The 14,795-nt window shown below is 33.8% G+C and overlaps 1 pseudogene; it reads right to left on the bottom strand.

Annotated features, from left to right (window-relative positions):
• Nucleotides 1–14,795, bottom strand: part of LOC140507827 (thioredoxin domain-containing protein 15 pseudogene) — a 124,165-nt pseudogene that overhangs the window by 80,285 nt on the left and 29,085 nt on the right.

Raw genomic sequence — 14,795 nt, 5'->3', positions numbered from 1 at the left:
GAGCAGTTGTGGAGAGTGACTTCCTTTATTATTACTAAGTAGTTAATGTATAATCTTTATAGTAATTCACCTTTATTCATCAAACATACTCCAGATTTGTGATTTCAGTGCCATGCTTTATTTATTATACCTATAATTACATTTATGGGAGGGGGGGGAAAGGAAGAGGAGGGAAAGGAAAAAGAGGATACTTGGTGAGTATAAAATATACCTCTTAGTATTTTTCTGTTTTCCATACTACTATGGTCAGCACAGATTTGAAAAATATATACTATTTTATTATTTGGAGAAATTTTGGAGATTTTCCTAAAATGTGACAGAAAATAACTGTTTTGTACTGTGGAAGCATGGTACCTTGGCATAGGAGGTATGCTAATAAATGTTCATTGAAGTTGAATTGAATATACATTGGCTGGCGTCTTCATCATTTAACTTGCTCTAGCCTTTTACTCCAGGGTACCACTAACTTAAATTTATTTTAAGTTTATTCAGCTCTACAATGGGGAGGGACGGGGACAATTAATAAAGTGAGAAACTCTCATACAATAGATAGGTGAAACTAGAGCAACGTTTCTACAACTTTTCCTTAATAAAGAACATTTTAAAGGTTTGTGGGCTTTACAGGAACTTCACTCCCATCGTTCTGCAATTTGGAACCTACTTTTCTCATTGACCTTTACATATTTGTTGGTGAGTGTGCCCCAGGCTTTTATGGGGAAGACGCTTTGTACTTAGTATATCTTAGCAAATACCTTTGTATTCTTTTTAAATTAAATTAAATATTTTAACTAAAAAAAGAAATACATTTGACATCCTTCATCTTGCTTATAAAAAACTGAAAATTTTAATAAAATGCAAAATTATATTCCCTAGGATAAATAGCCCTAATTACTTTTAATTGCCTTCATATGTCCTAATACCTATCTGTAAACTCTACTAAGTTTAGAGAACTCTGCAAAGTGTTGGAAAGCTTTTTGGAAGCTTCTCAATTTTCCCACATCCTTAATGGAAAAGGAGGTTCCACATTCCAAATAAAACAAAATCAAAATCAACAGGCCAATATAAAATTACAATTTATTGATTCTTATATTTCATATGGTAACAGTTACATTTCAGATTTCAGTTTTTCCTTAAGTCATGTTTATTATTGACTTCCTGTTTCTCCTTTGTTTAAGATGGAATTTCTTTTCAGTTTTCATACTATACAGCTAAAAATGGAGAAGCTAATACATACAGGTAAACAGAGTGGAGTCTTTACTTTGATATAACATATATTGCTTTCACTTAAGAACTAACTGATAGCTTCCAAAAAAGTGAAATTAGAAAACATTTAATTGCTTTGTCAAATAAAAAAGAAAGATGGAAAAGGCAAAATTACAGTTTGCCCACTATTCCTTGGGACATATCCTGGAAGTTGGCATTTGCCATAACTTGTTGTTAGTAGTAAATGTTATCATTACTCCTCAAATATAACTTGAATGGATCAGAATACTCCAGAAAATAGGCATTTACTCAGTGACCAGGGACTTGACCTCTTTTTTTTGTATTTCACTTGAAAGAGGAAGAGAGTTGCAATGACGTGGTGATTCTGTAAACTCTAACTAGCATTTAAGAATAAGAAAATTCTTCTGCTCCCTTTGCTAATATAGAGTGCACTTAGAAAGAGGATGGCCCCTTTAATGAGGCATAGAAAAAAATAACTACAACATCAGGCTGGGAGGGAAACAGCAAAAGTTACTATTGATAATCAGTCTTAAGCCAGGAGGGTCCAGAAGAGAGCCCTTACTCAGGGGCCTAGGGTCCTCCAATATAGGAACTTGAGAGTGCAGTGGTTTTAAAGTTTTGAGAAAGGAAAGGAAGGCAAAAGAGTGGAGAGGAGAGCAGAGGTGAGGAGAGACCTATTCAATGAATGGGCTTTACCTCACCTTAAGTGAGTTTCTGAATGGAACTTGGCCTAAAGGGGCCAAGGTCTCCCATTGCATCCTGGTTCATCTCCAATCATGCTGATGAATATCTGGTCACTGGATTGAGATTGCTGTGGAGGGGAAGTGAGACTGATGACCTTGCACAGCCCTCCCTCACTCAAAACAAAATCAAGTGTGAGTCATGTCATCATTTCTCTGTTGTCATGGTCTTCTTTGGCAACAAAGGATGAACACATCAACAACAGAGTGCACTTAACCCAAATAAAATAGTATTTCTTATCAAAAGAAAGTAAAACATATAAATCTCAATAAATCAGATGTGCTATCTTTTCCATGTTTAGACACAGTTTCTGAAAACGGAAAAAACAGAACAATAAATCTTCAAAATGTTGAAATGGGATCCATTTCTCAAACTCTTTTCCCTCAGCTGAATGTGTGTTTCTATAGTTCTGTATCAATTTAATTTAGATACTATACCTGTAACATAATTGGTATAGGGAACCTCCAAATGGGGAAACACATTAACTTAAATTTTGGAGAGTTGCCTAGATCAGTGAGAGGTTTTGACTTGCCAAGGGTCACACAGTCAGTGAGTTTCAAATTTGACTTTTGAACCAAAATGGTTCCAATGTGTGTTCTCTCACCACTGTACAGAACTATGCTTCTCTCTCTTTCTCTCTCTCTCTCTTTCTCTCAATTGCATCAATATCATTTGCTACAATTTTTCCTATCTCTATAGTATTTATAGACATTTTAAAATTATGCTAACTGGACATGATCTTTAGAAGCCAACAAATTTAGCTCATGAAAATGACTATGTTTACAAAGCAATTTATATCTCAAAAGTACAAAATTCCCCATATTTAATTTAAGGCAGCTTATTTGTTCAATCAATTAAAGTAACAACTATGCCAAGTAATATGACAGCAATATTCCTCAACATCATTTCAAGCAATGACATATGGAGGAACATAAGGACAAACAAACAAATAAGAAACATTTTGTAGAAAGCAAAGCAGTATCATAAATTGTTTGGGTCATTTGCTTGCACAGTTATACTTAGGCATCATTACATTAACCTTGATATTCATTTATTAAATACATTCTTATATGAATAAACAAAGGAAACCTTCCTCTCTTATACTATGTAAAATGTCTAGAATAAAGGATGTCTGCATATTTAGAGGTGAGATTGGAAAATACTGAAATACTGATACCTTTTTTACTATAGAACAACCATAGCAGTCAATTCTTCTTCAACTATTCATTTATTATATTTGTTAAACTCATCAGAATTTTCAGGAGAAAAAAGGTATTGTTAGGGCCTGGTAAAAAGAGCCAATTCTCAAATCTACTATTATCTTTTCCATTGTGATGTCCACCAATGATTCAGATTTTGTCTTGTTTTTGTACAGACTATATAGTAACACTAGACTAGTAAGCATAAAACCAACAGAGTTAAATAATATGGCATAAAGGAAGAATATATTTTCTCCTTCTAGAACCACACAATATCTTTGATTGAATAGGAATAATAACCTGGAAGTTACAATGGAAGCCCAACTTTCAAGAGATTTCAATATATCAGTAATGGAGGACATATTGTACATTGACAAGGTATTCACCTATATGGGAAGCTTTAAACGTTAAAGTAGATTCACAGTGCAAAGAATTTGGATACAGAGGAAGAGAAAGTGAAATAATGACAATTGATGTGGCAATACACTATAGAATGTACAATACGAAGGGAGAGACACAATAGTAACACTAACTGGAACATAGGTAAAATATGAGGTAGAAGTATAGGTCATTTTCTCTCCAGCTGTTTTCTGGAAATCTCATTCTGCTAACAGTAACTCTTTAATAAATTCTAGATTTTTCTTTCATAATATAGGAAGAATAATGAATTGATAATTATTCTGTATTTAAAATATAATAATAATGCATATTAAATATTCTTTATTATATAGTAACTTCATACCTGGATTGGATTTCTTTGATGCAAGCTCTTCCTCTACTAGTACACATCACACTCCTTCTCTATATCCTCCTGCTAATAGTCTGAAGGGAATCAAACCAGTGTGTCAGGATCCTTCCTTTTCAACTTTCACAACTGAATCAATTCCAGTGGCATACAGAATATACCCATTGGTTCTTCCACTATCTTGATATATGACCAGCCCACTTCTTTTTCTAGTCAATATTTATAAGGTGTGTGTGTGTGTGTGTGTGTGTGTGTTTGTGTGTATTCATCCTTCGTTGTTAAAGAAGACCATGCCATCAGAGAAATGATGACGTGACTTGCATTTGACTTTTGTTTTGAGAGAGGGAGGGCTGTGCAGGTCACCAGCCTCACTTCTCCTCCAGAGCCATCTGAACCCAGTGACCAGATATTCATCAGAATGACTGCAGATGAGCCAGGATGAGGCAATTGGGGTAAAGTGACTTGGCTAAGGTCACACAGCTAGTGAGTGTCAAGTGTCTGAGGTGAGATTTGAACTCAGGTCCTCATGACTCCTGCACTGGTGCTCTATCTACTGCACCATCTAGCTGCCCCAATATATCAGTTGATAATATATATGATTCATTATAAATTTCAGCATACTCACGGCTATCATCAGTCCTTCCAGAGTTGTTTTGGAGGTTTTCAAATTAACTTTGTGGAGACTGATATTCTATGACTCAAATCCACATGCCATACTTGAATAATGTAGATATAGCGGCAGCAAGGTAAAAGAGTGGAGACAATGCAGTACCTGTACCTGTAGTCAAGGAGACATGATTTGAAATATGGTAACAGACACTGAATATATGTATGATCTGGGGCAAGTCACTTAGACTATAACTGCCAGAATTTCTTCATCTACAATATAGGGGGTTATAATAATGTCTAACTCACAAGATTGTTGTAAAGATAAAATGAGATAAAATTTGTAAGTTACTTCGAAAATCTTAAAATGTTATGTAAACTCTTGTTATTATTTTTATGTTTAAAAGACATGTCAACTATGATTCTACAGACTAATAATGAAAAATGCTTCCCAACTCATGAGAGAGAAATGATACACTAATAGGTAGAATAAGAAACATATTTTTAGATTTAATCAACATGGAAACTTGTTTTTCTTTTGCTTTGTTACAAGGTTCCTATATTTTTTCCAATGCTATGATGAAGTAGGACAGGGAAAAGTAAATGCTTGATGGGTGGAAAAAATAATATATCTTTACTTCAGAGAAAGTGTGTGATAACTTAAAGTGCTGTGCATATTATCAAGTACAATGCCATGTTTTATGTAACTGAATTAATAATCTAGACTACAGATATTATAGTATTATTCACCTATTAAATTTTGTTTTCTAAACAGGTCAAATTCTTTTGAATAGTTATATGTATATGTATATAGAAATAGACATATATACATATGTATATATATGCACACTCAGTTATAGTTATATGTGCATATATGTAGTTTACATATGCACTCATACAAAATAGCTTTATATAATATATACATACACATATATTTGTGCATGTATATATGTATATATGTGTTTATGAATGTATGCATAATTACACATATGTGATTGTTGCCCTTCATTTTCAAAGAGGATCAAAATTACACCACTAAATCAAGGTACTGTATGATCAGACTAATATAAGCTTGGGAGCCTCTGTTGCAGGTTGGACACAAGTAATCCATATGAACATTTGCATTAAATATATCTCTATATTTGTGTATCTCGGGTTTCTTTTCAGTACTGCCATACTGATTTGCTCATAGAGTACAGCACCTTTTTGGATTCAGGCATGCCGTGCTGGATGGTTCTGTGCCAGTGTCTCCCATATCTCACAACCAATTCCAAAGTTTTTCCACGGAGAACTTGAGAGTGTTCTTGCAAGCTTCTTCTGATCACCATGTGAGAAGTTGTCTTGTGTGAATTTTCTGTAAAATAGTCTTTTAGGCAAGCATGCTTTTGGCATTTGAACAATGTGGTCATCTTATTAAAGTTTCAGTGTATACAGGAAAGTTTGAATACTTGGTAGTTCAGCTTGAGAAAAGACTTCTTTTTCTGATACCTTATCTTACCACGTAATCCTCATAATCCTTCCAAGAAAATTCAAATAGAAGTGATTCAATATCCTGGCATGACACTGGTATAATACTTTTCACAACTATATGAAGTTATATAATATAATATATGATATATAATGAGGTCAGCACAACGGGTCTTCAGTTTGGTAGACAGTATAATATCTTTTCCCTCCCACACTTTCCTTTAGAGTCTCCTAAACACTGAGCTAGCTCCATCAAATTGTGCATAAACCTCTTCATTTATGTATATATCCCTGGAATGTAAACTGCCAAGGTAAGTGAACTTATCCACAGCATTCAACATTTCTCTATTTTTCTATAACCAACACTTCCAAGTGTGGATGATGTGGTACTAGCTGGTGGAGAACCTCTGTTTTCTCCATGTTAATTGTTAGGTCAGAACTAGAAAAATCACACATATTTTCATGTACACACACATATGCACATATGTGTGTGTCTATGTATGTATACTTTACATTGATAATTATTGATCTTAATAGAAGTTGTATGTTACAGTGAAGAAAATGCTTGATTTGGAATTACAAAACCTTGATTTAAATTCTGTCTCAGATGTTTACTAACTCTAAAGGATTAGAAAAGTTACTCTCAATTTCAGTTTTCTCATTAGAAAATTTAGAACAATAATAGTTTCACAAGGCTCTTTAGCCTTTATATGAAATAGACTATATAAATAACTCCATAAATCTTAAAGCTCTTTTATTATGTTAGCTATTACTACTATTATTTTGGCTATGCAATGTTCAGGAGCTTGAGTGAAGTAGTGCAAGGTATACATAAAGAAAAGCTTCTGGTAAATCTCATCCTTGACATTCCATCTTGATTTCACATTGGACAACCTCCAGGACAGAAGAAAACACCTTTATTGCCTTGTTTATACTTTGCTATATTTCAGAAATTAAAGGGCAATCTTGCAACTGAGTCTGGGAATGATCAACTCCCATTACATCTGTATTACCTTAAAATATGCATAGTAAACACTCCATCTGAATGAAGGGAAAGAAAAATGAGGGTAGAGAAATGAATAAACATTTATTAAGCACCTACTATGCCCTAAATACTGTCCAAATGCATCACAAATATTATCTCATTTGATCTTCACAACAGGTAGGTGTTTATCCACATTTTACAGTTGAGTCACACAGAGGTTAAGTAATTCAGGTCTTCTTGACTCCAGACCCAGCACTCTATCTACAATGCAATCTAGCTTGTTTATATAACTTAAAGACTTGAAGGCTTAAATGCTATATTTTTCCCAGTGGCATCAAGTTTGTTGTTGTTGTTGATGAAGATGATGATAATGTTTTTGTTTGTTTGTAAGCAAAGAAGGAAAAGAAACAAATAAATGCATTAGGGTTATGTTATATCTGTGCCTTACAGTCAACATATTACTGCAAAGAGATGATCTTCAGTAGAATAATGTTTGCAAATCTGTTCTTGTTCTCTCTTCAGGTTTCAATAAGGATGACCACATTATATACAGAGAATATCCTTTTTTAATATTCTGAGGAACTGGAAATTGCTTATTTAAAAAGATAATGGAAACCTCTTTATGGAAGTTTGTGGCTCACTAGTTACTGATATTTTTTTTCTGACAAACCAATTTTTGATAGTAAGATTAATTATTTTCCCCCCAAAATCTATATTTTCCCTTACCTCCCCCTCTTTCAGTTACCATGAAAACAGATTCTCGAATAACCACAAAATTACATCACCATTGAAGGACTCCTCTTTGTACAGTTGGGGTAACCCAGTTGTTCTTTGCACTTTGTTCCCTTTTGTTCTATTTTTATCACTTCCTAGAACATATGAAGTTCCATAATGTTGGAGTCCAAATGTGGCAGGTTCACGATAATTCTTACAGAAAATAATTTCTTATTGATCAATCATTCATATCCTGGCTAATGTATTTCTGGTACTTTAAATACATAAAACATGATATGGTAAAAAAAAAGAAATAGATTTTCGCTGAGTTTTCTGGAAACTTTTTCTTTTACTTTCCATATTTTACTGTTTCATGAGGTGATATTGTATAAAATCTTCTATTCTCCTGGACATTACAGTTTCCCAAAAGATATATATAGATATAGATATAGATATATATAGATATATATATGGATAGATAGATAGATAGATAGACACAGACAGATATAGATACACACACACACACACACACACACACACACACACACACACACACACACACACACACATATATATATATATATATATATTCAAAATCTATATATTCTAAGGTCAGACTGAGTAGAAAATATGACATTCAAATATGACTGAAGAGAAGTACCAAAAGGTAAATATGAAAGAAAAATCATAAAGGACTTAATAAGGTTAAAGTGTTTATATTCCTATACACAACTCCTAAGAACTTTGTCATTGTTAGGGCAGGTGGAAGGTATCTTCGTAGACAGAGAGCATAGGTATAAATTAATTATGTTGATAGTATTTCAAAAAATGGTGGTGTGAGAAAGATGGATGCCCTTGAAGGAGAAAGGAACAGGAAGAATGAAAGATTTACTTCAAAGAAAAGAAGTGTGCAAAGAAGAGTTTTCATAAAGTAGGTGAAATGGTGGGAGAAGAACAATCTAACTTCTCTGGACTAGGTCAAAGAGGGAAAGATTATGCACCCATGTATACATATATGTGTGTATACATGTGTATATGTGTATACACAAACATTCTGTTGGATAAAGAAATCTATCTTATCCAACAGGGAAGTAGAAGGGGTAAGGGGTAAAAGAAAGAGGAGAAGGCTAATGAAAGGGAAGAGAGATTAAAGGAAGCAATAGTCAGAAGAAAAACAGACTTTTGAGGAGAAAAAGAGGAAAAGAATAGAGAAAGAAAGATGGGCAGAAGAAACCAGGAGGAAGGGAAGTGCAAAGATGGCAGAGAAAAGACAGTGACTCATCTGAGCTCTCCCCCAAAACCCTCCAGACATATTTAAACATTTCCATAAAATAATTTCTGGAGCAACAGAACCAACAAAAGGATAGGGTCAAATAATTTTCCATCCAAAGACAACTTAGAAGGTCAGTAGAAAAGATCTGTCACATCAGGATGAGAGAGGAGCACCATCCAGATGAGGAGGCACCAGCACAGACTCATTCATAGTAAACCAGGAGCAGGCCTTGCAAGGCACTGAATTAGCAGCAGTAGCTGCCACTGTTGCTTCTGGAACTTTCAGTCCACAAATGGTAAGGGGGTCAAACAAATGATTAGAAGAGTGCAGGGCTTTCTTTATGAGCATCGAGGCAGGACTCTATTGCTTTGCCTATACTCAGATCTGGGTCACAGTTCTGGGTGGCAGTCTCATGGCAAAGAGGAGAACAAATAAACCAGAGCTTCTGGCCACAGTGGAGTGGAGAACCTCTTCACAGCTCCAGGGCAGAAAAGAATGCTTGTGGTCACTCACAGAAAAGAGCACAGGCTGGGAAAGAACTAAATACAGAGTTTAGCTTATAGTACCTTGGAAGAATGGAAAACTTACAAGTTGTTAGAAGTATGTCTGAAAACAGTTACACAAAACTCCTGAAGCTCCAACCTTGAAGTAGAACCCTACTCTTAACAAAGAATTAGAAGTTAAGAAACAGGCTGAAGAAATGAGCAAAGAACAGGAAAAAAAAACAAAAAAACAAAAAATAAACTTCTGACCAAAGAAAATTGCTATGGTGACAAGGAAGATCAAAACACATGCTCAGAAGGAGATAAAAAATATGAAAGCTCCTACAACCAAAGCCTTAAAGAAAAATATGAATTGGTCTCAGACCATGGAAGAACTCAAAAATGATTTTGAAAATCAAGTAAGAGAGGGAGTGGAAAAACTGTGAAGAGAAAAGAGAGTGATACAAGAAACTTTTGAAAAAATGAGTTAATAGCTTGATAAAGGAGACACAAAATACTGAAGAAAATAGCATCTTAAAAACAGATTAGGTTAAATGTTAAAAAAAATCTTTAAAAAATTAATGAGGAGTGGAATGCTCTGAAAAGTAGAATTGGCTAAATGGAAAAAGTGGTCCAAAAGCTTAGTGAAGAAAATAATTCCTCAAAAATCAAAATTGAGCAAATGGAAGTTAATAACTTTATGAGAAATCAAGAAAAAAGAAACAAAACAAAGAAGATTGAAAAGAAGACAATGTGAAATATTCCATTGGTAGAACAACTGACCTGGAAAATAGATCCAAGAGAGAAAATTTTAACATTATTAGACTACCTGAAAACCATGATCAAAAAGTAGAAAAAGAGAAAGCCTAGACATTTTTCAAGAAACTAACACAGAAAATTGCTCTGATATTCTAGAAGCAGAGGATAAAATAGACATTGAAATAATCCAATGATCACCTTTTGAAATAGATTCCCAAATTACAACTACCAGGAATATTATAGCCAAATTCCACAACTCCCAGGTCAAGAAGAAAATAATGCAAGCATCCAGAAAGAAACAATTCAAGTATAGTGGAGCCACAGTTAGAATAACACAAGATTTAGCAGCATCTATTTTAAAGTCTTAGAGGGCTTGGAATATGATATTCTAGAGCAGTAAGGATATAAGACTGCAACCAAGAATCACCTATCCAGCAAAGCTGAATATAATTCTTCAGGGGTAAAAATGAATTTTCAGTGAGATAGAGGACTTTCAAGTATTCTTGATGAAAAGACTGGAAAGAAAAATTAGTTTTCAAATAAAAAACTCAAGAGAAACATAAAAAGGTAAACAGGAAAGGCAAATTATAAGGGTCTTAAAGAGATTACACTATTTATATTTCTACATGATAGGATGATGTTTGTAATTTGAATTTCTCATTATTAGGGTAGGTAGGAGTATATATGTATATGTATATAGACAGAGCACATGAGGATGTTGAATATGAAAGGATGGTACATAAAACAAATAAAAGTAATGGGTGAGAGGAATGTACTGGGAGAAAAGGAAAGGAACTTGAGTATGGCACTCAAACCTTACTACATAAACTAAGCCGCAAAGTAAAATCTGACTCTCAAAATATTTAAACCCCTCCTTTTTTTTTTTGCAGGATTACATTTCTTTTAATGAATTATTTTATTTGTTTTCAGTGTTCGACAATCACTTCCACGTATCTTAGATTTTTTTCACCTCCTCACCCCTCATTCCCCCTCCCTCCCCACACCCACCTTGAGACAGTGTACAATCTTATGTAGGTTCTACACGTACATTCCTATTAAATGCATATTGCATAGAAGAATTAAAATGAATGGGAGAAACCATAAAACAAAACACAACATAACAAAAAAGAAAATGGTCTGCTTCTATCTAAGATCAAATTCCATAGTTCTTTCTCTGGATGTCGAAGGCATTTTACTTCAAGAGTCCACTGGAAATTTTTTAAGTCCATGCATGTCTTTGTTTTTTCTTTTTTCTTTTTTCTTACTTTATTTGTTTTCAGTGTTCTACAATCACCTCCATATAACTTAGATTTTTCCCCCTCCCTCTTCCTCCTTCCTCCTTCCCTCCCTGAGTCAGCATACGATTTTATATAGGTTCTACACATACATTCCTATTAAATACATTTGCACCTTAGTCACGTTGCATAGAAGAATTACAGTGAATGGGAGAAATAATAAAACAAACCAAAATGTAATAGTAAAGAAAATGATCTGTTACATTCTGTGATTGAATTCCATAGTTCTTTCTCTGAATGTGGAAGGGATTTTGCCTTAAGAGATCACTGGGAATATTTTAAGTCCTTTAACTTCAATGAAGATCTAAGTCTACCAAAAAGATCCTCTCACACTGTGGTTGTTGCTGTGTGTAAAGTTCTCCTGATTCTGCTCCTTTTGCTCAGCACCAGTTTATATAAGTTTTTCCAGGCTTCATTGAGATTTTCCTGCTCATCGTTTCTCATAGCATAATAGTATTCCATTCCATGCATATGCCACAATTTCTTCAACCAATCTCCAATTAAGGAGAATCCCCTTGATTTCCACTTTTTGGCCACCACAAAGAGAGGTGCTATAAATATGTTTGTACATATGGGACCCTTTCACATTTTTATGCTATAGTCTGAGAAGCAATATTGCTAGATCAAAGGGTATGCACATTTTTTGTAGCCCTTTTCACATAGTTCCTTGCTCTCCAGACTGGTTGGATCAGCTCACACTTCCAACAACAATGAATTAGTGCTCCAACTCTCCCCCATCTTTTCCAGCATTTACCATTGTCCTGTCTCTCATGTTAGCCCATCTGATAGGTGTGATATAGCACTTCAGAGTAGTTTTGATTTTTCATCTCTGTAATCAATACTGATTTAGAGCATTTTTGATATGATTATACATAGCTTTAATTTCTTCCTCTGAAAATTGCCTGTTCATATACTTTGACCATTTATCAACTGGGGAGTGACTTGTATTCTTGTACATTTGACTCAGTTCTTTACACATTTTAGAAATGAGGCTTTTATCACACACACCAGTTGCAAAAAATTATTTCCCAGTTTTCTGCTTCACTCATAATCTTGGCTGCACTGGGTATGTTTGTGCAAAAATTTATCAATATAATATAATCAAAATTATTCTTTTTGCACTTCATAATGTTCTTGTTGACTCATAATTTCTCAATTCTCCAAACACCTGACAAATACACTATATCTTGCTTCCCTAATTTTTTTATAGTATTGATCTTTACACCTAGATCATGTATCTATTTTGACTTTATTCTTGTGTACAGTGTTAGCTGTATCGATGCCCGGTTCCCGCCACACTGTTGTTCAGTTTTCCCAGCAATTTTTGTCAAACAGTGAGTTCTTTTCTAAGAGCCTGGTGTCCTTGGGCTTATCAAACAGTAGTTTGCTATATTCATTAACTATTGTGTCTTGAGTAGCTAAATTATTCCACTGGTTTACTCCTCTGTTTCTTAGACAGTACCAAGTGGTTTTGACGATTGCTATTTCATAATATAATTTGAGATCTGGTAGAGCGAGGCCACTTTCCCTAACATTTCTTTTCATTAGTTTCCTTGATATTCTGGACACTTTGTTCTTCCAGATGAATTTTGATATTATTTTTTCTAGCTCTTCAAAATAATTATCTAGTAGTTTGCTTGGTATGGCATTGAAGAAGTAAATTAATTTACATAGAATTGTTATTTTTATTATATTATCTCGGCCTACCCATGAGCAACTGATGTTTTTCCACTTACTTAGATTTGACTTTCTTTGTGTAAAAAGTATTTTGTAATTGTGTTCATATAGTCCCTGGGTTTCTTTTGGCAGGTAGACTCCCAGATATTTTGTAGTGTCTACCATAGCTTTAAATGAGATTTCTTTTTCTGTCTCTTGATATTGGGCTTTGTTAGTGATATATAGAAATGCAGATGATTTATGTGGGTTTATTATGTAACCTGCAAAGAGTGATAACTTTCTTCTGTGCCTATTCTAATTCCTTCAATTGTTTTTCTTCTCTTATTGCCACAGTTACCATTTCTAATATCATATTGAATAACGGTGATAATGGACATCCTTGTTTCACCCCTGATCTTATTGGAAATCCATCTAGGTTGTCCTCATTGCATATAATGCTTGCTGATAGTTTTACATAGACGTTGCTTATTATTTTATGGAAAGTTCCATTTATTCCTGTGCTTTCCAGTGTTTTTGAAAGGGATGGGTGTGGTATTTTTCAAAAGCTTTTTCTGCATCTACTGAGCAAATCATGTGGTTTCTATTAGTTTTGCTGCCAATATGATCAATAACACTAATAGTTTTTCTAATATTGAACCAGCCCTACATTCCTGGTATAAATCCTTCCTGATCATCATATTTTATTCTCTTGATAAATTGTTGTATTCTTTTTGCTAATATCTTATTTAAAATTTTTGCATCTGTATTCATGAGAGAAATTAGTGTATAACTTTCTTTCCCTGTTTTGGCTCTTCCTGGTTTAGGTATCAAAACCATATTTGTATCATAAAAAGACTTTGGGATGACTCCTTCTATGGCAATTTCCCCAAATACTGTATATAGGATGGGAATTAACTGTTTTTAAATATTTGATATAATTCACTTGTAAAGAATTCACTTGGAGATTTTTTTCCTAGGGAAGTCATTGATGACTTGTTCAATTTCATTTTATGAGGTGGGATTATTTAAGTATTCAACTTCCTCTTATGTTAATCTAGAAAATTTATATCTTTTAAAATAATCATTCATTTTATTTAGATTGTCTAATTTTGGGGCATACAGTTGGGCAAAGTAATTTTAATTAGTGTTTTAATTTCTTCCTCATTGGAGGTTAGTTCACCCTTTTCATTTTTGATATCAGTAATTTGGTTTTCTTCTTTTTTTAATCAGGTTGACCAAGGCTTTATCAATTTTATTGGCTTTTTCATAAAACCAAGTCTTAGTTTTATTTATTAGTTCCATAGGTTTTTTAATTTCAGTTTTATCAATCTCTCTTTTGGTTTTCAGTATTTCTAATTTGGTATTCACTTGGGGATTTTCAAGTTGTTCTTTTTAGAGCTTTTCAGCTGCATACCTACTTCATTGATCTCGTCTTTCTCTATCATATCCATGTAGGCATTCAAAGATATTGAACTTCACCTCAGAACTGCTTTTGCAATATCCCATAAGATTTGGTAGGTTGTTCCATTACTGTCATACTCTTGAATGAAGTTCTTGGCTGTTTCTATAATTTCTTGTTTAACCCACTCATTTTTTAGCATTAGATTGTTTAGTTTCCAAATAGATTTAGTTTAAATTTCCTTTGTCTT

The sequence above is a fragment of the Notamacropus eugenii genome, chromosome 5 (genome assembly GCF_028372415.1).
Source record: "Notamacropus eugenii isolate mMacEug1 chromosome 5, mMacEug1.pri_v2, whole genome shotgun sequence".
Taxonomy (NCBI): domain Eukaryota; kingdom Metazoa; phylum Chordata; class Mammalia; order Diprotodontia; family Macropodidae; genus Notamacropus; species Notamacropus eugenii.
Note: the sequence above shows the minus strand (reverse complement) of the source record. Positions and strands in the feature narration are given on the sequence as shown.